At 34.8% G+C, this 12,007-nt stretch overlaps 1 long non-coding RNA gene across 1 annotated transcript; it reads left to right on the forward strand.

Annotated features, from left to right (window-relative positions):
- The first annotated feature begins 3,476 nt into the window (after positions 1-3,476).
- Positions 3,477-6,723, forward strand: LOC104249368 (uncharacterized). Its single transcript, XR_716736.2, has 2 exons — positions 3,477-3,628; positions 6,034-6,723. It is a non-coding gene; the product is annotated as an uncharacterized lncRNA (long non-coding RNA).
- The last annotated feature ends 5,284 nt before the right edge of the window (positions 6,724-12,007 follow it).

Here is a 12,007-nt window from a genome sequence, read left to right on the forward strand (position 1 = left end):
TGCCAAGTGGGGTCCTAATTTCATGTGCATAAAATAAATGAGTTGAATTAATTATTCATACACTTCACCGGCTTTCATGCTAGATATTCTAGCTTATTACCACTTAAATAAGTGGAAAACATATTTTCCCACCAAGCACTAGACTATTGTCAGAAAAGTACTTTAATTTGCAACCATACGAGCTTATTAGCTGATCATTCACCAATTAATTATTCATATATAAAAACAAATACAAAAATTCGGGTACACTCCTAAGCCCGAAATTACCATACGGAGCTAATAGATTATTAAAAAAAAATCATCCCGGGGTCGTTTACACATATTTTCACCGTCTGGTCAATTTGTTCAACTTTAGCTTTCTTCTTGGAGACTAAGTATCTCAATTTATTTCAAAACATCACCGGACCCGAACCACTTACCCCGGCAAGTCACATAACGACTATAAAGTATGAGTTTAGCAGTAAATGGGGAATCATGGTTGTATATTTAAAACGACCGGTTGGGTCGTCACATTGATACAGATAGTAATGGGTTAATCAACGGATAATATGGATATACATACCTTCTTGAATATGATCAATTTTGGGAGAATTCCTAGTCTTTCAAACTTGAGAAACCCCCAATTTGAGTCTTTACAAATACTAATTTTCATGAACGTGCGTTGCACGTTAATAATGGTACGTAATGATTTAGCCAAAAACATATGTATAATAAAATAATCATTTAAATGCCAAAAATATCATTATATTAGCATTATGAACTCAAAATGATTGGAAATTATCTTAATTTGCAAAAATGATCAATTTAGTCATGATAATTGGATAATATCATTATGTAGTTATATTTTAATAATGCGTAATATGATGATATATTACCTAAGATTTTTTCATAGCTGATGTTTTTTGTGTATGTTCCCTTCTGACGCTTTGATTGCTCCGTCGGCACCAGAACTCTAATTGTCGATGTTGGTGTTTCTCTTGAAAGTGCAGCATATAGTTCTCTGTGCAAAAAATATGTTGCGGTAAATACAGACCAACGCTTGGGATTGTTTACGTTTGCGCTTTATTTATTTTCGGACAAATTGAAAAGAACATCCTTCGTTTTCTGGAGGCAAAAGTTGAATTCTAGAGAATGCATACATGGAAGTACATTTACCATCATAATTTTTGCATGTATGATATTATTGTTAAAACCTCGACATACTATCCTTATACCATTACATAAGCCATTTGATAAATTTAAGTTTCTTAGTAGCATGGTAGGCACATCTTTTTCAAGACCAATATGTATGCAATGAAAGATCAATTTTAACTTTCTCTATTATATACATACATGACACTAACATACATAAGAAATAATGAACTTGACAACACGACATACAGTATGGTGGAAGGTCACTTGGTGTTCAAGTATATAAGTATTCTTCTTCGTAGTAGTTGTTGATAATATCTTCTACTAAGCCGAAATTGAGAAATATTTTTCTTTTACCATTGAACTTCGCAATCAACATCTCATTTAGTTGATCAATATATTCATTACTGCTAGCTAAGATATCTATTTTTTAATCATCCTTATTAAGCAGTCTTCACCAATAATATTATTATTGGGCTTGATAACTAATTATTTTAGAAGAAGGACCAAATCATCTTTTATTATGTGATATTCTTTTTTTTGACATGAAGCAAGAAATCACTAAATGTTGGATATGTCTTGCTCTCATATATCTTGTTAGCTGAATTTTTTTTATTTAAAGCATAAGTATGGTTTTGTCAAGCTTGCAATAACAGTATTTGCTCTCGTCAATTTTGAAACTATTGGTAGTATCTAGAATTCACCTTAAAAATTATTACTTTTTCACTAAATGATTCGTCGATATCTCTTACATATCTGCGGGTTCGATCGTCTGACACTTCATCATAGGCACTTTATCTCAAATTGCCAACTTTTATTTTCTTATCAATTTTGTGCCACCACTCTACTTTGACATATTTGTGAGGGTTGTTTCAATTATTTGCAGAAATATGTTGAATCAAGAGTGAGTTATAGGACACGACTTGTTACTTTTTTAACGCTATATTCCTCTTGATCTGAAAATTGCAAGTAATACACGATATGTGAATGATATTCTACTTCCTCCAGGGCCTTCTACAAAGAACAAGCGCTCCACCGGATTAACTCTTTGCAGCATAATCTTGAAAGCTTGTTCTTATTTAGGATTTAGCTTTAATTGTGCGTTGAAATCTTCCCTTAAGCATTTGTATAGTCTTTTGTTCAATGGTTTCTTTACATTTTGATGCAACATTATCATCTCGACCCTGATCAAATTTAGATAAATCATATTTCTTATCACTCTTGCCCATGCTCCGTATCTATTATTCTAGTAACCTTCTTTATTTTACAGCTTCCTCGAATGTTTGGCATTCTCTTTCATTAACAATTTTTCAACGAAAAGTATCGTCTGACATAATTCAACAATAATCACAAATAATGCCTCACGTTCTCTATGGTTAGCTGCATATTCAAGAAAACAATAAATAAAATTTATAAAAAGATATAAGAAAATCGTTAGATAAAATGTTAAATTCCTTTCAAGTCTCAATTTGATAAATTAAGATTTATTTGGTTTCCTTTTTGCCCATGTCTTCACTAAGTGTTCCAGACATAATACTCTGAAAATTCTTTGTTTAAATGCATATGTCCTTCATCATATTTTGAGCATGTCTTGAAATACTCATTCAATATGGTTCGCTTGATATTATTCAATGCTATAACAGTTTGCAAATTTTGTCTTTTTTATTAGTATACTAAGTAAAGATATTTATTAGAATTCGTATATTTGATAATTTAATAAGAATTTTATAACGACCCGGCCGGTCGTTTTGAGAGTTATAGACCTGTTTCCCTATTTCTTGCTTCTTTTGTGTTCTTTAGCTGTATTTTGACTTACCGAGTTATAGTTAGTTCTGGTCCGGAGTGGTTTTGAAGTAAATTGAGACACTTAGTCTCTTACAAGAAATTTTAAATTAAAAGTTGACCGGATATTGACTTTATGTGTAAACAATATCGAATTTGAATTTTGATGGTTCTGTTAGCTCCGTTAGGTGATATTGGACTTAGGAGCGCGTCCGGAATGTGATTTGAAGGTCAGTGGTAGAATTAGGCATGAATTGACGAAAGTTGGAATTTTGGCAATTTTGGTCGGCAGTGAAAATTTTGACACTACTACAAAAAAGGTCTTTGGCGGCAATTATTTAGCGGCAATAAGGTAATTGTCGCTAATGAATTATTTAAGCTTAAATATTAGCGGCACATGATTAATAGCCACTAAAATATATCCCTTTACCGATAATAAAAAAAAATTACCGCTAAAAACACTAATTGAAATCAACTTTTTTATTACTTTAACTTTCCCTCGTACAAAAATAAAATATTTCCCTCTAATTTTTTTGGACAAGAAATTCCATTCCCTCCGAGTAGAAAACAATAGGAAAACATATTCTCTTCAAAATTAAAGACGCAGCCAGTCGCCAATTTGAAGATGAGGCACGCCAAGCAAAACCTACGTGCTTAAAATAACGCGGCAACAATCTCCGCTGGTTCGCCTGCCACGGTCTCCGACCATCCCCAGGTAAATTCTATTCTTACCCAGCAGGTTTCTTGAAATCGATTTACAATTGATTTTGGGTTGATGCTGCTCGAATATGCTCAATCGTCGCTGTCAAAGTATAGCATTTTTTGTGTTTGCTAAGTTGTTTGTGATATCTCCCTGCTTGATGTTAGATTGATAGTCGATTGATTGAATTGATTATTCCTCTGTTACTCTATTGTTGTTTGTTTGTCTACTGTATTTTTGTTGTTTGCTCTGATTGATAGTTGTTTGTGATATCTGCTGCCTTTTTGTGTTTACAATTTCTGTTTTCTTGTTTTTGAATTGGTTCCTCTGTATTTTTTCTAAGGCTACTGCTAGGCGGAACTAAGCTAATAAGATTCTGGGTTGTGGCCTCTCTATTTTCTGCCTTTTTTAATCTTTCTTGAACCCTGCTCTTCCTACTCATCTGAATTATTTTGGTCAGTGGACATGATTCTTTGTAAGAATCTGTTTATTCTAAAGCAAAACAAGCAAAAGTAATGTAGTGTCTTACAAGATGTAAAGTCATATGCTAAGGTAATTACATAGCCCCTATTACCAGAACCGAGCAAGGAATACTCAATCCTGATAGTACATTCTGAACTAATTAACCAATGATAAAGAAATATAATAATGTAGTAAGGTTCTTGAATAAAAACTAGCACTAAGCATGCCATGATAGCATCTGTATAACTCATTTCCCAGTAACTCTGTCTTCCGTGCATAATGTAGATCATGATCTGTCCCATAGTGTATTTACCCTGCTGCATATATTGAAGGAAAAGGCATAGAAGCAGAGCAGGTATCATGTAGGCACTCGCACAAGCAGTTATTAACATAGCATTTGTTGTAGGTATAGTACTTGGCCTCCGGTTTTGTATACATGTTCTGCTTGTAATCTTGATGTCTCAGCAGATACATGAAAGTATGTCCCTAATTGCAGATGTAGCTCGTATTTCTCCCCTGCTGTGTCCAAAATTCCGCAATCGTAGTCGAATAGGTGATCACGTCCTGTTTGCCATGAAGATCGAGTGTTCCCCAGTAGGATCTTGATGTAAACTTTATGTGGCACCATTATTGGGATGTAGTATGAACAAAGTGCACTGGGTAATGACTTCCCAATACCTTCATTGTTCCCATTTTTAGATGCCATAAATATGAACATGTCACGTACCAAAATCTAGGCAGCCTTCGCGTGTATGTACAGGAATAATTATTCCTTATTTGTACCTTCACATTAGAGGAGCTCATGCTTAGTTTAGGGACTAGGGGTCTAGGGTAGTACCTTCTCTCAATATATGTGATATATTAACATTACACCTCTGCATTACTTTTTTGATCTCCTCCATATGATTAGCAATATTCCAAGGAGCAATCCATAGTCCTTCCAGTACATTCTTCAACAGTAACGAGCCAGTTTGTAGCATCACCTGGACATATTGGTGTTAAACATAGAATATCAAGGCTTCAAGATAGCCAATGCCTCCGCCTCATTGTTTGTTGTCTCATGTATTTCCTTCCCTCTTGCATAATGTACATCTCCCTCTTCATCCCTCAACACAAAACTTATGGAACTTCTTCCTGGTTTTCCTCGAGATGTTCCATCTGTGTTTACTTTGATCCACCCTGGGCTAGGAAACCCCCATGTCACCTTAGTCACCTTCAAAGCTGGAGTGTACATCTTCAATTTTTGAATTAAATCTGGCCATTCGTGGGGGATATTTTTGATGCAAGGTTTCCTTAATTTACAAGAGATTGTAAAGTAGTGGAAACTTGGTATATGACTCTACTGATAGTCACCACATCACCATATTTATAGCTATTTCGTCTTTTCCACAGCTCCCAAATGATAATCGCTGGCAGTGCTTGCAAAATAGGTTGAAATCTTGGTGTACTGTCTTTTTTATAGCTATTCATCGCAATTACAACCATATTTATAGCTATTCATCGCAATTACAGTGTCTATTTTTATTTATAATATAAACTAACTTATATTCCGTTTAGCTCTAGAACTAGATAAATTGATTCTTAATGAACAAAAGAGTTATAAACAAATTGGTAAAAATGAATTATATATCTTGAGAGTCAACAAATAGGAGTAGTAAGTTTTGAAAGTTTTAAAATATATGATATATGGTTCTTCTATAAATTATAAGTTTAATCATTCTATTCTAGAAAATTTAATGAACCAATATGTGAAAACTACAGAAGAAATTAGAGATAGTTTAACTGTTTGATAGTTTTAATTGTTTAAATGATAGTTTTAATAAACTTCCGTTTAATAGTTTTAATTGTTAAAATGATAATTTTGAGCCATGGAATAACCTGCTAATAGGATGGTTATTTTATTTTAACTACATTTCATTAATTCCACCTTTTTACTAACACATTTTTAGCTCTTTCAGTAATTATAGAAAAGAAAAGACTATCTTGAACGTCATGGACAATCCTACAAATAAAAGATGGATGTATTGTGAAAGAGTTAGTAAAGAATATTTGGATGGAGTAGAGGATTTTTTAAATCATGCCTTTTCTGAAAAACAAGATGGAGAAAAAATTGCATGTCCTTGTACGGAGTGTGTGCTTATCCATCAAGTAAATCGGGCTACAACATGTGATCATCTTATGGTTAATGGTATTATATCATCATATGATACTTGGTTTTGCCATGGTGAGTCTCTAAAGGGATCAAACAATGTTGAAGCAAATAATCGCAGTCAGTCAACTCAAAGGGGCGATGATATGAGAGGAATGATACATGATGCATTTGCAGGTATTACACAGTTCATGGATACTGACGTTAGTGAATTAGGTGGTATAGAGCAAGACTTACAAGAGAATACTGCTCATCCATCTGGAAATCAACCTCATCCAGAGGTGGATAAGTTTGAACGGCTCATGAAGGAGGCAAATTAAGAATTATATCCTGGATGTAAGAAGTTTAGCAAACTCTCTTTTTGCTGCATTTGTATCGCACAAAATGCATGTTCAAGTAGTCAAATGAATCTTTTAATTCTTTGCTTGGACTATTGAAAGATGCGCTGCCTGAAGGAGAAAAATTACCTCCTTCTTTCTATGAGACCAAAAAGATAGTTGAAGGCTCGGGCTTAAAGTATTAAAAAATCCATGTTTGTCCCAACGATTGCATGCTTTTTAGGAAAGAGTTTGCTAATAAGAATGTCAATAAATGCAAAGTATGTGGGGCTTCTAGATGGAAAAATGACGCCAGAAAAATTCCAGCCAAGGTCTTAAGGTATTTTCCTTTAAAACCAAGGTTACAGAGATTGTTTATGTCTTCAGAAACTTCTAAAGCAATGCAATGACATCATGATGAGCGCACCAAAGATGGAGTTTTACGACATCCTGCAGATTCTGAAGCTTGGAAAAATTTGGATAGTAAATATCCCGAATTTGCTGGAGTTCCTCGCAATGTGCGCCTAGGATTAGCTTTTGATGGATTTAATCCATTTGGCACAATGTGAACTGTTCACAGTACATGGCCAGTGATTTTAATGCCATATAATCTTCCACCATGAATGTGCATGAAACAAGAGTTCTTCATACTGTCTTTACTTATTCCTTGACCAAAAGCGCCTGACAATAATATTGATGTCTTTTTGCAACCTTTAATCGAAGAGTTAAATGAATTATGGGATGTCGGGGTAGAAACATATGATGCCTCTACTAAGGAGATATTTCAAATGCGAGTTGCTCTCATGTGGACTATAAATGATTTTCCAGCATATGGTAATCTCTCTGGATGGTGCACTTATGGTCGGTTTGCCTGCCCTTTTTGTAACATAAATACTCAATTTAGATGGCTCAAACATGGCAGGAAGTTTTGTTATATGGGGCATCGACGCTCTTTTGGTTTGTTAAGATTAATGAGATACATTATGTTTTTTTTAAGTAATATTAATATATTTCATTATTTGAGTCATATTATGTACGAATGTAGTAATTGTTATTAATTGTGGCTAAACTATTTATAATTGATGTAAAACAAATGTTGTTAAAGATATTGACTTTTAGCGAAAATTTAGTTAAACATATTAGCCATTAGAATGGAAGATAAAAGGGCAAACTAAGATGCTTTCAGAAGGGATACTATGGTCATTTTAATTGCCACAAAATAATTGCCATTAAAGATGCAAACTTTTATTGGCAATTATTTTTAATTTAGCGGCTATAAAAAATAGATGCTAAAGAAGTATAATTAGCCGTTTGGATTGGATTTAGTAGCCATTATAATTTTCACAAACAATTACTTTAGCGGCAATTATTTGAATGTGGCGGCTATAATAGTGGATGCTAAAGAAGTATAATTAGCCGTTTTGGATTGGATTTAGTAGCCATTATAATTGCCGTTTACCAGCTTTTAGCGGTAATAAAATATACCGTTTACCAGCTTTTGCGAGAATAGCCGCTAAAGGCTTTGCCGACCCCAGTTTCAGCGGCAAAAGGCTAATGGTCGGTAAAAGATATAGCGGCTATTACTATTGCCGCTAAAGCCATTTTCTATTGCCGCTAAAGGTCTTATTTGTAGTAGTGTGATATCGGGGTCAGAATAGAATTCCAGAAGTTAGAGTAGGTTCGCGGTATCATTTCTGACTTGTGTGCAAAATTTGAGGTCATTCGGACGTGATTTGATAGGTTTCGGCGTCGTTTGTGAAATTTAAAAGTTTAGAAGTTCTTAGGCTTGATACAGAGGTAATTTGGTATTTTGATGTTGTTTTGAGCGATTCGAAGGTTCAACTAAGTTCGTATGATGTTATGGGATGTGTTCGCATGTTTGATTGAGGTCCCGAGGGCCTCGGGTGAGTTTCAGGTGGTTAACGGATCATTTGTGACTTTTGGAGGATGGCTGATAGCTGCTGGTGTTTTCTTCTGGTTTCCTTATACGCGATCGCATAAGTATGTTCGCAATTGTGTAAGCTTATTTGGGGCAGAGGTGAGGTTTTTCTACGTGATCGCAGAGTTAAGGACGTGATCGCGTACGTGTGTGAGGTCGTGCTTCACGAACGCATAACCAGTGTCGCGTTCACGTAGGAGTAATAGAGCTGAAGAGGAGGTGAGGTGATTGCCCTACGTGATCGCGTGAGGTAGGATGCGATCGCGTAGGTTTGTGTGGTAGTGGTTCGCGAACGCGTATTGACTTTTGCGTTCGCGTACAGCAAATATGTGGGGCAGTCTGTTTGTGCTTCGCGATCGCGATGAAGGATATCTGGGCATCAATGTTAAATTTCAAAATCGAGGGTTTGAACCCATTTTTCATATTTTGGGCTAGAGACCACGTAATTAGGCAATTTTTAAAGGAAATTTCAAAGAGGTGATTGGGGTAAGTGTTTCTCACTTAATTTTGGTGAAATTCTATGATTGTATCTTGATATCTATCATCTAAATTGGGAATTGGGGTCAAAAAATTTGGGGGGGGGGGGGTGGAAGAGTTCTTGAGAGAGTAATTTGGGGATTTGAGGGACCAAATGATATCGAATTTTGATGAAATTGGTATGGGTAGACTCGTGAGTGAATGAGTTTTCTAGTTTTATGATTTTTATCGGATTTCGAGACGTGGGACCAAGGGTCGGGTTTGAGTGAATTTCGGGATTTAGCCTATAATTTGGTATTTTTCTTGTGGAATTGGTTCATTTAGCCTATATTGATCGTATTGTATTGCTTGTTGCCAGATTCGAGATGTTTGGAGGCCGATTTGAGAGGCAAAGGCGTCGCGGAGTAGGATTCTTGGCTTGGTTGAGATAAGTAACGCTTTCAAACTTGGTTATGAGGGTTCGAAACTCTGAATTACGTGTTATATGATTAGTATTAAGGTGACACACATTCCAAGTGACGGGTGTGGGAGTGTGCACGGTGAGAACCGTGACCTGATTCATTCCATGGCACCGTTTAATGACTATTTCTTGTTGATATCCGTATTTCCATTATGATTAAGTAATTGAGCTGTAAACATGCTAGAGATCATGTTAGAGTTTCATGCCGATACTTTTGGGACCCCTAATGGTCGTTTTCTTGATTTCATTTTACTGATTTCACTGTTATTTTGTACTCAGTCATGTTCATGCATTTCATATCATATCTCAGTCTCAATTGTCATTATTAGCTTGACATATCATTGTTTTCGAACTAGTTTCCATGATATTGTGAGCTCGTGAGTGAAACTGAAGAGTGATGACTGAGCGAGGCCGAGAGCCTGATTATGAATGACAGTTATGGGGTAGGGCTGCACGTTGCAACAGTTATATTGATTATGATAGTGCTTGGGCCTTAGGAGCCCCTCCAGAGTCTGCACACCCACAGTTGGTGCGGATGATATTATTGAGGGATGGATCTTCCCTGGACATGGATCTTGTCCGAAGTATTGATACCTGGAGATGGATATTTTCCACAGGGTTGGAATAGCCTTCCTCGGTACTGAGTGACTGTTGTCAGTGATGTGTATATATTTCGGGATGGATCTTCCCTAGGCCGGATCGCCATATACAGTACCTAGTGGTTGAACACTTGAGAGTGGAATTACATCGTGCATTTTATACATTCTGTGCATTGGCGCGTAAAGGATAACTGAACTATATATATATATATATATCACATTGTCCAGATCTGTATTTACTTTACTGTTTGAGCTGAATATTTGAATTGAAAGCATGCTTACTTTTTTATATAGTTTACTATTGTTTACCTGTTGAGGTTAAGTTTGTTACTGCCTGTCAATCTATAGTTTGGACTTGTTACTTACTGAGTTGGTGTACTCATGTTACCCCTACACGTTGTGTGTAGATCTAGGTATTTCTGGCCACGGTAGCGGTTGCTGATTATTTTATGTTGTTGATCACTGGAGATAGTAAGGTAGCTGTTTGGCGACGCAGCCCTGCTTTCTTCTTTTGTATCTTCCCCGTAGTTGTATTTCGGACTTATTTCCCAGACTATGTTAGTCCTGTTGTTATCAGAATAGTTGTAGTTGTGGCTCATGACTCAGTGGCATCCCCGATGTTTGGGGCTTTACTTTCCGCATTTCTATTTCTTTTGAGTTCAACTCTTATTTCCTTTATGAAATTTTGCTATGCAAAATGTCTTTTGGCATACCCTTGATGAATTATTGTAGCATTATGATAGTCGATTGACCTAATTCTATTGATAGGCGTCATCACGATAGGTTTGAGTTTATGGTCGTGAAAAATTTATAGTAATGTATACCTTTTGTTAAAGTTATAATACCAACTAACTTAATTTTATCTAAATGCGGATAGCTAGTTCAAATAAAAGAATGATGTGACCCAACATTGATAATAATATAATATTTTTATTTTCATATCTAAAATAAGAGTTTGATTTAAATCTAAAATTTGGAGATAATTTCATGGCACAAGCATCTAAGTGAACATCGCGTAACAAAAAAATATACGAACAAAAGATAAGAGAAAAAAGAAACTGAGAAGAAAAGAAAGCAACAAAAAAAAAAAAAGACCTATACGAATAAAGATTTATTTATTTGCAGCAAAAAAAAGAAAAACATCGTGAGGAGAATTTATCGAAAAAAGCAGAATTCATGAAAACGATCCTAAAATATAAGACCTGGTTCTGTTTTTTTTATTCTTCTAAACAACACTACCCTACAATATAATTTTGTAATATATAATGATTTACATATTTTTTGATTAATCATTATTTAAGAAAGGCTATATAATATTTTTGGTGATTATCATGGATGAAGTGGCTATATAATATTTTTGGTGATTATCATGCATTGAGTTGAATTTTCTTATTTATCCTAAATCCTAATGGATATTACTTTATCCTAAGCTGCAGCAACGTTGCCTTCCATTCTTTTAGGCGTTTGATCCCTATTCTACTACAAAGATACATCCGTGTATTATTCCAATTATATGCTTTCTTTATATATTTTGTGTTTAATATTTTAAGTCTATATTGGTATACCGGTATTGTATTAATGCTTTTATAATAATATAAATAGATAAAAGTTAAATCCATTAATTATGCATTGGCTATCCATTTTTAAGTGGATAACTAGTATTAGTACCTGTGCGATTCGCGGACACAAATATCAAATTATAATTTGAGTTATTGGAATTACCTTAAAAGTTAAAACTTCGAGATAACATGTTTCTTTTTATTTATATTTATATTTTATATCTGTAACAATCCAACTCCCTGATTTAGTACTTGTATTTTATTTTGTGGTCAATATTAAATAATACTAAACATATCACGTTTGTGATATGTCTTGTTTAAGCATATTGTTTAACAAAATTCTTACTACCACTTAATATTTCACCGCAAATTCGAATAAGTCTTATCCTTCTACATTTTCACCCAAACCAACTCTTTCTTTAATCTTTGCTT

Source organism: Nicotiana sylvestris, chromosome 6, assembly GCF_000393655.2.
Source record: "Nicotiana sylvestris chromosome 6, ASM39365v2, whole genome shotgun sequence".
NCBI lineage: Eukaryota > Viridiplantae > Streptophyta > Magnoliopsida > Solanales > Solanaceae > Nicotiana > Nicotiana sylvestris.